Source organism: Manis pentadactyla, chromosome X, assembly GCF_030020395.1.
Source record: "Manis pentadactyla isolate mManPen7 chromosome X, mManPen7.hap1, whole genome shotgun sequence".
Lineage (NCBI taxonomy): Eukaryota > Metazoa > Chordata > Mammalia > Pholidota > Manidae > Manis > Manis pentadactyla.
In genome coordinates, this window is record NC_080038.1 from 9188581 (window position 1) to 9203340 (window position 14760).

At 41.2% G+C, this 14760-nt stretch overlaps 1 protein-coding gene across 1 annotated transcript in view; it reads right to left on the reverse strand.

The window, feature by feature from the left end:
* Positions 1-7463: 7463 nt before the first annotated feature.
* Positions 7464-14760, reverse strand: part of FANCB (FA complementation group B) — a 359567-nt gene continuing 352270 nt past the window's right edge. The window contains exon 17 of the mRNA XM_057495750.1: positions 7464-7580. The gene's annotated coding sequence lies outside the window, so the exon portion shown is untranslated. The remainder of the gene's footprint in view (positions 7581-14760) is intronic.

Genomic DNA, 14760 nt, shown 5'->3' on the forward strand with positions numbered 1-14760 from the left:
CTGGAGATAACTACATAAGTCTAAGGTACTGTAAATGACAGCTGTGTGATTTCCCTGTAATGCCTGTAAACTGAATACCTGGATTTTACTGGATTATTTGTTTCATCATAATGGGTTTTATGCCCTATCGTTGCAGCAAAATGATTATAATTCTGTCATTCTAAGTGCATTATAAGTTGAAATAAGATATGAGATTACAGATATCGTCAGTAACATTCATAATTTGAAAACAGTTTGTGTTTAGGAAAAAAAAATAATTTCCATATAGTAGCAAATTAAGAATCCAGAAAGCATGATTTCAGCTGGAATAATTTCAAAGGCAGCAGGGAATTAGTGTAATTAACACATATATAAAGCTTTACAATTTGTCAACATTCCATATACATTATCTTATCTAATTTTTACAATAGTTTTCTTGCATATAGACGGTATTATTTCCACTTCGGAGATGAGGACACTGAGGTAAAAAGAGAATAAATTGCCCAAGTTCACACAGCTGGTAAGTCATGGAACCTGCCCTTAAACCTGATTTTTCTGCCCCCAAATTCTTTGCCAATTACATGATATCGTTATAAAGACTTTAGGCTGAAATACGAAGTTGGAGGGCACAAGACTGTTTTCACTTCTGACACCAGCTGCAAGTTTGGGGGTGTTTCCAAAGCACCCTCAGTTTCAATAATTCATTAGAACTCACAAAACTCAATGAAGGCTATTGTACTCATGGTTATGGTTTCTTATAGGGAAAGAAAACAGATCAAAAGCAGTCAAGGGAGGAAGTGCCTAGGGCAGCATCCAGGAAGGTTCCAAACAGAAAACTTCCATTGTCCTCTCCCTGTGGAATCGGGTATGTTACTTTCCAGGTATCACTATGTGACAATACACATAGAATATTGCCAACCAGGGATGCTAACTCAAGCTTCACTGGTCGGAGTTTTTATTGGGGCCCCTTTACATAAGCATGATTGATCAGCTCATTGCCCACATGGCTGGTCTCAGTCCCCAGGACAACTGATACCACATGACCCAAAGCCCATACCTTAAGTCATACATTGGTCTTTCTGCCCCCACCTTAAAACTATATAGCCAGACCCCACCCCGGATCACTTGGTTAGACTAGCCAGTATGACTGAAGGAGCCCAGGAAGAGAAAGACACTCCTATCAGGCATAACATTATAAGAACCCAGAGATCACCTCCCAGAAACAGGTCAAAAGCCTGACCATCTCTTTGGGCTAGGCCGAATTCTTTACAACACGGCCATGTTGGGAAAGAGTTTATACAGAATGCAAAGATGTAGAAAATGAAGACAGCTGGTAAATGCATACGTATATACAGACATGTCAGTATGGTTTGTTGGAGTCAAATTTGAATCCTGGTTTGCTCTTATCCTCTCCTCTGGCCAGAAGGTAAAATGAATTGTGAAGTGTGAGAAGTCCTAGACGAAAGGGATTGTATGATTGCCATGGGTGAGCTATAGCTCTTGTAGCTTATAAGAAGAGGTACAACTGTGGGGAGTGATAAAAGCATAGAATCCATTGTTTGAAGAGGAAAGTTTGCTTGGTTTGGGTTTTTTTTTAGGAGCTCTTCGTTGTTTTCAGTTTAAAAAATTGATATCCATTATCAGACCAGCAACAGTCAACTCCTGGGGCTTTTTGCTAAAATTAGTTTTGATACCTTAAAGAATATTGATGACATTTTAGAGTAGAACAGCCTAACAGATCCAAAATAAAAGCTTTCTAAAAAAGACCTTATCCTTTAGCTTTATGAAGAGGCCAAAAAAGAAATAAAACTGAGTTCTGCTATTAGACGTAAAGGCTCCAGTCATTTCTATTTATACAACTGCCCAGCTGTATGTAGCATAAAACAAAATAGAAGGAAGCAGCACCATATATCTGAGTGAGCTGGGTGGTACAAAATAATTCCTTTAGCTTAAAATTTATTTCCCTTTGGTATCATTTTTAACTGTTGAAGTAGGTGACTGTCTCTGGAGTCCTGAAACCCCAAGCTACTACTTCCCATGTCCTGTGCCCAGCCCTCTCCCTCCAGAAGCCCCCTTTTTAGCCCCCTAAAATTCCAGAACATCTTCAGTTTCTTGGATTTCCCTGGGAAGGAGGAAAGTCTGTGATTATTAGGGTGGATGAGTTTCATGTGTTACTCCTCCGCCCAGGAGCACTTGCAATTAAGAGAATATCATGGGGATGAAAATTTCTAATTTTATTTACCAAAAAGGGTTTATTAGTTAGCATAGGCAAAGCTCTGCTGTAGTAAGAAGCCTCCAGATTTCAGTGGGCTGACACAGTAAAGGCAAATACCCCATGCACAGCACAGATTCGTACAGGCTGGGCACTTCTCTTGCCTGCCTTTCTTCCAAATGCTGACTCAGGGACTAGCGACCTTTATTTTGCAACTCTGGCATCTTGGAGTCCTTTGCTTCTAGCTGTGCGGACCTAAGGGTGTGAAAGGATGGGAAAGGTAACCTGCTTTTCATTTCCTGGGCCTGGATATGACATAACACTTCTACTCGAGCTGCATTGGTCAGGGTTAGTCATGGAGACACATGACAGCCAGTAAGTGCAGAGAGCAAAATGAAATATGTTTGAGAGACAGAGGGAATTACAGAAATCTACAAATCCTATTGGCAGAAAATCACCCCCTCCGGCAATAGATCAGCTCAAGGTTGTATCAAGAGTTCAGCAATCCTCTACTGCGAATCTATTGTGAGCCAAGACTTGCGCTAGGTGCTGGTGCACACCAAAATAACGATGTGGTCATTACCCTCAAGAACATCAAAATCGAGAGAGGGAAGCTGACTAGGAAACCCCTATCTACAGTGCAGTATGACGTTTACAATACTAGACATACATATGAGCTACATTTGTACAGTGTGTTACCCTTCAAGATTGCAGAGTGAGGGGGAGAATTAGGGGGCACTTTACCGAGGAGGTAGCCCCTACACGGGTGCTGGAGGAATTTTGTAGGCAGAGAAAGAGGAAGGAGCACAGATCTGTGAGGAAGAACTGCGTCAAACTGCAGAGGCAGCTGAGAAAGTGGGATTTTGAAGAAGCTACTGTGGGATGCAGAAGGAGAATTTCAGGTGGGTATAGTAGACCAGGAGGCTGGGAAGCTGGGCTGGGGCTGGACCGTAGGTTCTTCCTCTTAGCCACGCTGAGGTGCTTGGAGTCCTGTGGGCAAAGGCAGACCACTGAAGGGTTCCTGGCGAGGAGACAATCAGTGCTCCTGATCTAAGCTATTCCCAAAAGCTTAAAAAATCCCTAACCTTTATTTCACCATGAGCCAAACAGGGTGGGGCACTTCATGGGCATGACCTTATTCCATCCTCTCAGAAACCCTACGAGGCAGTGTCATTATTCTTGCCATTTCCTGGGGAAACATGGGGCACAGAGAAGGCCAGTAATTTTCCCAAGGACATACAGCTAAATTGTGATGAAGCTGGGATTAAAATGCAGGCAATATGATGCTGGAGTCAGATGTTTGATCTAGACCGTAGCTGTCCAAGAGAAATAGAATGCGGACCACATAAGAAAATTTAAATTTTTTAGTAGCCACATGAAAAAAGTAAAAAAAAATGTGAAATTAATTTTAATAATTTTTCACTTAACCTTATATAATCAAAATATTATTTTCAACTTGTACTCAATATAAAACATTGTTAGTGGGTCATTTACATTATTTTTTCATACAAGGTCTCTAAAATCTGGTATTTCACAAGTGACATACCTCTCTTTAAACTGATGACATACTGAATATTCGATAGTGACATGTGGCAAGTGGCTACTGTGTTGGACAGCACTAACCTTGAGGGTTTATTTCGGTGATTTTAGGGAAATCTAGCTGAAGGGTGTTAAGAAGCCATAACACTAAATGTCTGCCTGTTTTCAGATGATTTGTTTGTAATCACACACAGATTCTACAAATATAGATTAAACAGTGCTATTTTGGACAAGATTTCTCCTCTCAAAACTTGCCCTAACGTCCCCCTTTCCTCCTCATGGCAGTATTCAGTCATAACTATACCTCAAATCTGCAATCAGCACATCTGGCAATGCCACGAGTCATGGTTCACTGTCATGACTATAAATGACAGATGGATCATTCAAACACTACACGCAGAAGGGACCACGGTCTGTCCAGTATCTAGTAAGTTTTCTCTTTCAGGCTGCAGTCCCTCAGAGTGATGGTGGGTGTCACATAAGCTCAACCTGTTTTGAATGCCAATTAGGAAATTATGGCAATTCCAATTAGGGTCAGCTTGTTGCACTCATGGGAATAACATCAAACATGGATAACTGAGTTGCCCAAACACAGGGTGACCTTGTGTTTGCCCTTCACAAATACACATGCTTTCTTAACCTATTTAATTAAATGCCTGTCTAAATATGTCCTGTGGAACAGAGGAATTTATATAAAGTCATGGAATAATCTCTCCCAAGCACTTGCTCTGCCCGACTTCCTTGTGCCCATTATATACCTTTACTGAAAACCGACCCATCTGCCATTCCCACACCAGCCACGACGATTCAGACTGTATTTTGAAGCACAAGACACATACGATAAATTTGTCTGTGGGAAAAAGTTGTGGTTGTTTATATTGCCAATGGAGTAAATTTTATCTCTTTCACAGCCTGCACTTTAATAAACCTTTTGGAGTTTCTGTGACTAAGGATTACCCTGGATATTGGGAGATGGCAGAGGGTACACAGCTGACGATATACTGAGTACGACACCGCAGTGGCTGAAAGTTTGGACCCTGGTCTGAGACATATCTAAGTTAGAGCTACAGCCTCCTTGTTTATTTGACCATGAAGGGAGCTATTTAAATTCTCTAATCCTTAGTTTCTAAATCTGTAAAATGGAGTTGATGATAGAACTTCCCTTGTAGAGTTGTCAGAATTAAATGGGAAATATAGGAAGCACTTGGCTTAGCAGCTGGCAAAAAATAAGTGGTCAATAAATATTCTTTTACATTGTCTTTTTCTTTCTATTGCTGTCATGTACTGTGGGGAGCAGGTACTTGAATACTGATAGGGAAAACCACAGCGCTTTAAATGCTAATTGTGGTGCAAATCAACACTGGGAAGGTAAAAGACCTATTCATTTTCATTAAGGTTAGTGATGTGCTGATGGAGATAGTAGCATTTGCCTAGGGCTTTATGGCATGAGAAGGAAGGGAGTGAAAAGAAGGAAATTCTTGGAAAACCACAGCAAGTGGAGATGTAGCACATAATCTCGGAATAACAACAGAAGAGACGGGTATGTGTTGGGCCTTTGCGATTTGGCTTGAAGAATAGGTTGGTTCTTAGTAAGGGTCTTGAATATCAGACCAAGAAATCTGGGACTTTCTCAATAAATGGGCAGCTATTACTCATTTGTGAGAGGGGCAATCACAATACAATGTTTTTGTTTAGAAAGAAAACATTGAAGGCATTGCAGAAAACAAAAGTATGATAGAGACCATCTGGGCAGCTTCAAGACCTGGCTGGTATTTAAGATCAGTCATGAAAAATAAAATCTCTTGACTTTCAAATCTCACCCACTGTTAGTACAAAGACATTTCAGTAGAAAGGAGACTCTGTCAGGGATTTTTTTTTTTACCCTGTGCATTCTCAAGACTTGAAGAATTATAAAATAGATTGGGACAACACTGCCAACCATAGTTAAGACAATAATCAAATTGAAGGTCTCTTATTTTCAGTGTCTAGTATAATCATTAAAATGTTGCCCTATGGGAAGAAAAAGCTTGGGGCACTTAAAAAAGATACTGATGACCATGTCCCACCCAGGTCCCATTACATCCAAACGTCTGGGTATGTAAACCACTGATCTCTCCTACGTGCATGGTACAAATTGGGATATTTAAGAAGCAGTGACTTACGACATGGGATAATCCATACACGGTGCTGTACGCAGATGATATAATTGGTTCAGAGCTTCCCTTCCCTTCCCTGCATGCATGCTTTGTAGAGAAGTGACTCATGAAGAAAAAGTTCATAATTCCAATGCCGTTCCACATGGGATTCTTTTCTTTTCCATGATGATAATGAGATCACCAGAAGCAAAGGAATTTCAGACTAGTATACCGCTTCTAAAAAAAAAAAGTCTACCCTCAGGGAACTACAGCTCCAAGAATCTCCAAGAATACATGTATAGCAGTTTAATTAACATGGAGAGCAGAGAGGAAGTTTGACTCAAAATGATCAGACTTGAGATTTAAACAGTTCTGCTACTAATTAGTTAAGTGGCCTTAGTAAATAACTTGACCTTTCTGGAAGCACACTCCCAAACATATTAAATGATTTTTGAGGGCCCTCTTACACTAAAAACATTCAAGGTGGAAATTTGGCATGATCTTATAAAGGACCAGAAGTCAGAGACTTGTACAGGCATTAAAGAGTTGAGAGAGGAAAATCCTTGAATGAGAGGGGTGTGTGTGTGTGTGTGTATGTGTGTGTGTGTGGTGTTTTTTTTTAATTACTTGGGAATCCATTATTCAGATATATAAATTTAATCAAAGTTTGGCTATCTTACTTTTTTTCTCTAAGATCAACTTTAAAACTTTCATCTTCATTTCTTTACCAATTAGGTGCCTTTTAAAATGGATGTAGTGAACAATTTCCCTACGTTGTGTTTCAGTGATCTAGTTCCGCATAACAAATTATCCCAAAACATAATGGCTTGAGCAGCAATGATGGACCACCCCCTGCAGTTCTGTGGGTTGCCCAGGCAGGTCTGCTCCTCTAGCTGGAGCTCATTGCAGTCAGTGGGGGGCTCTGCTTGGCTGGCGGGGGTGCCTTCTTCATGTGGCCTTCCAGGGTGGCTTTTCCACCATGGTCTCAGGGTTCGGGGCAGGCCAAACCCAGTGCACAAGCATGTATCAAGTCTCTGCTTAAATCGCATTTGTTTTGTCCTATTGACCAAAGCAAGGCCCACGGCCAAGTGCAGAGTCCGTGTGGGAGTGGATTATACAGGGCCAGGCTTCTGGGAGGCGTGACTCCCTGGGAGCCGTTATCTAACAATCGACCACAACTCCTTGTCCATTTGATAAAAGCAGGATATAACACTGTTTGCTTTGAGGAATGCTAGGAAGACATTCTCTCTGACAATCCGCCCTTTGTTACAGCACCAGAGAAACCCCATTCAGAGGGTCATTCAGAGGGTCATTCCATCGGCTTACGGCAGTGGTTCTCTACTAGTAGAGTTCTTTTCAGAACCATTGTGGTATTTTCTCAAAAGGCAGACAGATGCCTGGCCCCCTACTCTGAGCAAGCTGGCTGCATCACTCCATAGTGCGGTCTCATGGGCACACCTGGTTAAGACTGACTGGGTTACAAATTCTGCTGCCAGTAATGATGCATTCGCTGGTGGGAGACCAACCCCAAAGGGGAACGCCAGTTGCTGGGGGGTGAGAGCTGGACGGGACGGTAACTCACTCATTTGGGGATCCCTCCTTTTCACGTCTTGCAGAAGTGGTGTAGCCCCTCTCTCTGAAATGTGGGGGTTGCTGCTGATGACTGCTTTGTTCTCCAGACTCTCAACCCAAATGGAGAGCTTCATTTTAATATCCTGTTAAAAAAATGGAAGTAACTAATCCTTAGAAAGTTACTTATTCCTTTACACTGTGTTTTAGGTAAGTGCCACCTGGTGAATAAAAGGTTACTTGCTGATGAGGGCTTACTCTTGTTGAAGGTAACTGATATACATTAGCACGTAATTTAACTTATTCATTTTGAAGTACATAAAACATTTTAAGGGAATAAAACATACCAATGAAATATTCATTGGTGATTAGGGAAAAGCAGTACCACTTTAACACCCAACTTAATTATAATTTTGCTGAATGTCTCCAGCTTGTCTTCTGAAGTCGAAGAAAACAGGTTACCACGAACCTTTTCTTGGGATTGCCATTTCTGGCGCCTACCCAGGCCCTTGAGGTTTCGGGCGGCACGCTGTCTTCCGGTCTCACGCGGCTAGCTGCACGCCCAGTACATACGCTCCCCCAGCTCAGGAGAGAGGACCTGCTGCCCTTCTGACTTCCTCATGTCCTCTTCTCCAGTTGGCAAAGGCAAGGGGGAAAAATAGCGTGCCCCATTGTGACTTTCCAGGTCTCAAGTTGAGACAGTAATTTACTCAAACCACCTCTTCTTTTCTCCAAAGAAGCTTACATTGGCATGCATAATTGTTATAAATGCTAACTTCAATCAGATGCTTAAGATTATCCACTAACCATTCAAACAGGCACCTGGCTCCCTTTGAAACAGTTCTATTTTTTAAGGGGCTACACCCCCTTTTTATTTTTGGACACTGCTTTTGAAATTCATTTAAAAATAACTGTTTCCGAGTGAGCAGGTAAAGGCATTGTTGGGTGACGCAGCTGGAGACAGAACAAGCTGAGAGCTTTTTACATTTGTGCAACTCAGGCACCATGCAGATCACATACATAAACGTTGAGCTGAGAAATAGCCCAGATTTGATTCATAAGACTGGACCTGTAATTCTAGCACTACCACCAATTACTTGTGAAGTCTGGAACATGTCCTTTTACCATGTGGAGATTTATTTTTTGTGTGGTCAAAATAGGATGGCGGTGCACTATTTATTTCTCAAGCAATTGCCAGGTCTAATGGTTGGCAATTCTGGGCACATTGCGCTTTCATTGGTACTGACTTGATTTGTTCTCCTGTTTGAGGTCATAAAAATTTTGATAACCTTTCCCTCAGCACTTGGCATCTTTTAAGAAAATGCTAGACAAACATGTTAAAGTACTAAGGAGACTGAAGACTGTTCTTATGTAGCAGACATTTTATACTTAATGCATTACTAACTTGCAGCCTTTTCTTCCTGAAACCCAATCTGTGAACCTTTATGGGATTATATATTCTCCAGGGTTTCTCTTATAAACTACCATGATTGGATGGTCAGGAACCTATACGTTGATTCACCACCAGACCAAGTAGGTTAGCATATGATCTATAGCTGTGTTCTCTGAGGCAACTGCAACACTTTCCCTATCTGCTAAAGCATTTTAAATGCAGAAGATTGGAACAATGCCATTTAAAAATGTTCTGAGACTGGGCAGCTCAAATATGCACACACACAAACCACGTGCAGATTTTCTTAAAATGCAGGTTCTGATTGAGTAGGTGTGCAAGGGGGTCTGAGAGTCTGCAGTTAGAGCAAGTTCCCAGCTGAGGCCAAGGCTGCTTGTCCAGTCAGTCCTTTGAAGAGTGAAGCACTAGGCAACTGGATAAAATGTGTGTGGACTTTGTATCCATTATAAGTCAGTTTGCCCATTAGAAACATAGAGATAGGCTGTACACCATTCCAATACACACTACCTGAGCTAACACAAGATCTCTTTCCAAATGATGCATCAACAGAATAGCAGGTTTCAACTTTAAATATTCATGACTTGTCTTCCTCTTATTTCTTTCAAGCGTTTTGACATTTACTTAAGTAATCACTGTCACTTTCAAATGGTGGCCCATATTTTTGTCCTTTGCAAATCCCTCTATGTGATTATTCATGCCTTTGTTCCGTTTCCACTCTTGGAAGCTGCCTTTATCAGGTTTGCCAGGTGGATTGTGCACATATCCGGAATTAATCTCCATGGCCCATCAGAGTGTAGCCAACTTCACTTAATCAAGGGAAGAAACAGGGAAGGAGACAGTGACAGGAGGGGAGATTGGTCGCTGATGACCACTGCAAACTTACACTGAGCAGACAAAACAAAAAAGCCACTTTCTGCTCACGTCTTGTTAGAACTAGCAAGGCCAGAATGTTAGCATGCTTTGCTAAATCCATTGCAAAGTGTTGTTGCCTTCCAGATGTACAGATCGACATGCTTGCTTCACATAGTCTTTGTTTCCCAAGATGATCTGTATTACAGACTATGTGAGGACTGTCCGAATGTCTTCCTCCCTCTGTGCGAGTCCATTTAAGAGCTGAGTTGTGGGAGATGCTTAAAGAGAAAGGAGGTAACGGGCTCCTAATTGCACTAAAATCTCTCAATATATTATTAATCCTCTAAGCCTGTTTGGTGTGCTTAACACATAGCCAGTTATGCATGAATCTCATATGAATGGCTGCATTTTTTTATTAAAGGGAAAAGTCATTTTTCTGATTAAGAAGTGCTTCCATTTTTAATGAAAATTCTTTTGGTTCTGCTATACAGAAATAAATCATCAAGCTCTCTCAGCGATGCCTGTAAATATTTTGCACTTGTGCACTTTAAAAATAAAAGTTGAAGTCATTTTAAAGTCGATTAATTAGTCTTCGCCAAGGTTAAGTACATTTGGGGATTAGCATGCTATTGCATAATACACTGAGCTGGCAGAGCAGAAAGTAATAGGCCAAGTTTCAACTGTTCATAGATTCTTAGATTGTTTATTTTCTGGAGACCTTGAGGCAGGAAATTAGCAAACACTTTACATTTAAATTTTTCAGGTAATGAAATCCAGAAGGAGTTAAGCAACTTAACCCAAGAGCTCAGTGAATCAGAAGGACAGTGGAGAAGCCACCATTTTATGGTGTCTGTCACTGTAGCAGCTTAATTTGGGGGAAAATTATATTGGGAAAATGACCTCTGGACAATGTTTCTTTAATATTGATCATACACAGTGCTTTTTCTCCCAGCAAGCATTATGCCTCTGTCTTTTCCACGAGAGACAAGAGCAATCCTTTCCGGCAGCTTTTTGTCCCGTAGCTCCATACTGCCGCGTCTGAGTACCCCCATGCCACAGGCTGCAGATCACCTCCTACCGCACTGTAAGTGGCCGAATAACAAACACACACACCCTTTGCCATTAGAACTTCAAGATTCCGCCAGGCCTCATTTGGAGTCATCAGCCGACTGTGCACCATCAGCGAGCGTGCCTGCGGGGAGGGAGGGTTCTCTGGGGGTGTGTGCTGACGTCTTGCTTTGGAATGACTTCAGTGCTGATGCTCTGACGCCTCTCTTTGGGGCTACAAATCTATCCTGACACACATCTGCAGGAAAAAAATAGCGCCCCATTTCATTCAGTCCAGTGCAGCCTTTTTTGGCAGCCTCCAGGCCTCTTCAGGTGAGGCCTGCCACCTGCAGGTGTGTGACCATCACAGAGCAGAGAGGGCACACAGAGCCACTGCTCAGGCTGCTCTTTGCTGGGCCCACTTCCATGCTTCTTTGGCAGCTAATCTTTTGAATCCCCCTTTCCATAACCTCTCAGCTTCTGAAATGCCTGCAGTTGGATGTGTTTACAGTATTTTATGTGATGGATGCAATTAAGACTTGCTTACATAGGGTTAATCTTTCCCCCTGACTCTGATCATCATGTGAGATGTTTTATTTTCTTTGTGGCCCAGTAGTCAATGATCTGTAGAACATCACAGTGTACCAAGGAAGCCTGCTATTTGCTCAGACCTTTAATGCAATACTGCAAGGTGTAGAGGGAATGGAGCAAGGAGGTATCATCTCCTCGTTATATGATGCTTGTCTGCAGTGAGCATACTAACATTGGAGAAAATTATAATGGGAAAAAATGGCCTCTTTAGACCTGCTCCCTAATACTGATTCTAATACCAGTGAATAATACCTGATAATAGAAAGGACATGGATTCATTCTGCACTCACCATCCATATCACTAGTGGAGAAAGTTTTGATCTTTTCTGTCAAGAGATCTGGGATCCTACAAAATGAGGCTTGAGGTGGGAATAATAAACTTCAGTGTCCATCCAATAAATGGAATAATGTCTTCTGGTCCACATTACACCCTTGAAATGGTACTGGTAGTGTCATTACAAAACCAGATGATTAGAATTACAGTTCAAATTGTCATTTATTTTCTTTATGATCCTCTTTAAGAATTTTTGGCCTATTCATAAGCTGTGAAAATAGTAACATGTTTTCTTCTTTGCTCTACTTTTTACATTTATATCTACTTTCTATCTGATGTTAATTTTTGTGTATGATCTGGGGTAGTGGTCAAGAGTCACTGTTTTTTCCATTTGAATATTTAAATAATCCAGGGACATTTATTGAAAAGATCCTTTCCCCCATTGGACTTCAGAGTCAATTTTTGTCCTAAATCATGTGACTGTGGGTGGGACCTATTTTTGTATTCTTTTTGTTCCAATCGTCTGTTTCTCCTTATACCAATACTACGTGGCATAATTGCTTTTACTTTATAGTAAGTCTAAATATCTGGTAATGTCCTCCAACTCTGTGCTTCTTCAAGCTTGCCATGGAAATTCCTGACCTTTGCATTTCCATATAAATTTTACAGTCTGCATTTTCATAATGATGGAGATTGCATCAAATCTATACATCAATTTGGAGACAAATAGTATCTTTACAATGTCAAGTCTTCCAATCCATGAGTATAGTATATCTGGAGGAGCAGGTTTAAATTAAAAATATCTGGAATAAATTCTGCTTCCCCCCAAATCAAGAATGTAATTGCATATCAGATACATCCTGAAAAAATATGTAAAGAAGGTGAATATTAGCTTCAGTCCTGCTCTCCAGTCTTGTCTTCTCCTCTCCCTTTCCTACCACCAAAAGCCCAAGAACTTCATAAATTCTTTTGGGTGTCTGGGCATTCATCTCAACTGGACTCCACATTACTTCTCCCCAATCAGAACTCATGCATCACACAGTAACACAATACAGGATTACTCACTTAAGAGATACCAGTCATGTTGGGACTTGTAAGCATTGTGTCAGGAAATATTTTTTATTGGTGTATCAGTAAGTACGAACACAGTACTGCGGTATGACAAAGAACCACAGAATCTCAGAGGCATACAGCAATAAGCTCACATGTTTGAAGGTCAGCTAGGGGAGTGGTGGCTAACCTGGGAGGGACTGGGATGGGGAAACAGCTCTCAGTGTCTCTCATTCTCCTCCCAGGAACAGGGAGGTAGACAAAGCAAGTTCTTATGTGCTTTTCCAGCCTCGTATCTCCTGACATCCCACTGTCTCCACTGTCTAACACAAGTCAATGGACAAACTCAGAATCAAGAGATGGGCAAGTATACTCCACCCACAAAAGTGGTGGCGGGGTGGGGGGATAATTTTTAATAACTTAATATACCATAGTTTGGAAATCTTACAGTTTCTTAAATCATAGAATCTTGTTCCCTGTTAATGTACAATGTTTTGATGAAATAACAGAAAATAACAGGTATGTTTATATTGCCCTAAGAATTCCTTTGTTTCATGTGTATCCAATCCACATTTCATCAGTGACATGATCTCTTGTAACATATGACTCCAAAATCCATTTTACCAATCCTGTCCTCTCTTATGATATCCCTTCACTACAACTTCAAGCTGAGCGGCCAGGCTCCCACACCTCTCTTCTCCATCTCTGAGAACGGCCCATCCAAGTCTGTAAGCAGAAGGCGGGGAAACATTCTTGGGTATTTTGTTCTTTTGGCCACTACCTTATATTCAACCAAGATACGTGTGCCCCATCCTTTCAAGATATATTGGTTTAACCTCCCATCTTTTTAAGATTCAACAAAAGTCCTTCCTCCTCTGGAAACTTCCCTAATGCCTCTTTCTGTTGCATATTTTTAAAATATCTGTCCCCGGCTTCCCCTAGCATTTATGCTATGGATTAATCTATTAAACAACAAAAGTCCTTTCTCCTCTGGAAACTTCCCAAGTTTTACAGATTATCTTTCTTAAAATTCTCTCAAATCAGGCCACTTCTTTTCATAGTCCAGGCCACTGTCACTTTTCATCTAGTCTATGGCACCAGCCTCCTCACTTCCCGACTGCGTTCCTTGTAATCTAAATTACACAGCTTAAACTAAGTGATTTTTAATCTGATATAAATATAAATATAAATCTGATAATGCCATTCCTCCTGCTTTCCAGCCAGATCCCAGCATCCAACCCACCTGACAACTGGATAATTGTGTCTGAAACTGCTAATTGTCCCCATTATCTGTCTTTCCCTTTGGCTTTTAGTAATAGTATCCTCGACATTCTGCTGTGCACATGACTGACCAGATAAAGACTACATTTCCAGTCTCTCTTGCAATCATAGTACTAGGTATTGGCCAAAAGGATGTGAGTAAAAGGGATGAATGAAATATCTGGCTCAGTCTCTTTGAAGGGAGCGTGCTTCCATCCTCCTGTAATACAGACAAGATGGTGGGAGTAGAAGTAGCCATTCCAATCATGAGATCGAGGCCATGGTGTGGAGATTACAGGGCAACAAGACGGACAGGGCCTGAGTACACCACACTGTAGATCCGTCTTATCACCCTGGATGATTTATGATTGGAGCATTACAAGAGGGAAAATGAATGCCTACCTTGTTTAAGTCACTGATATTTTGGTGTCATTGTTAAAGCAGCTGAGCCTATATCCTAATATCATTGACTTCTGCCTCTCAACTGCCATTTTGTCTAAAACTTTGTAACCTAGTGGGTGATCCTTGCTTTGTCACACCTCTGTGCCCTTACACGTGTGCCCCATCCTTTCAAGATATATTGGTTTAACCTCCCATCTTTTCAAGATTCAACAAAAGTCCTTCCTCCTCTGGAAACTTCCCTAATGCCCTGCTCTGTTGCTTATTTTTAAAATATCTGTCCCCTGGCTTCCTCTAGCATTTACACTATGCATTAATCTATTAAAGCACTTGATACATTGTGCTAAAAATGGGATGTACTTGTCTGTCTTACTTTAACATGTCCTCTCTCTCAACTGCCCCACCTATTCTCTTACTGTAGTTTCCTATAAGGAGGAATTGG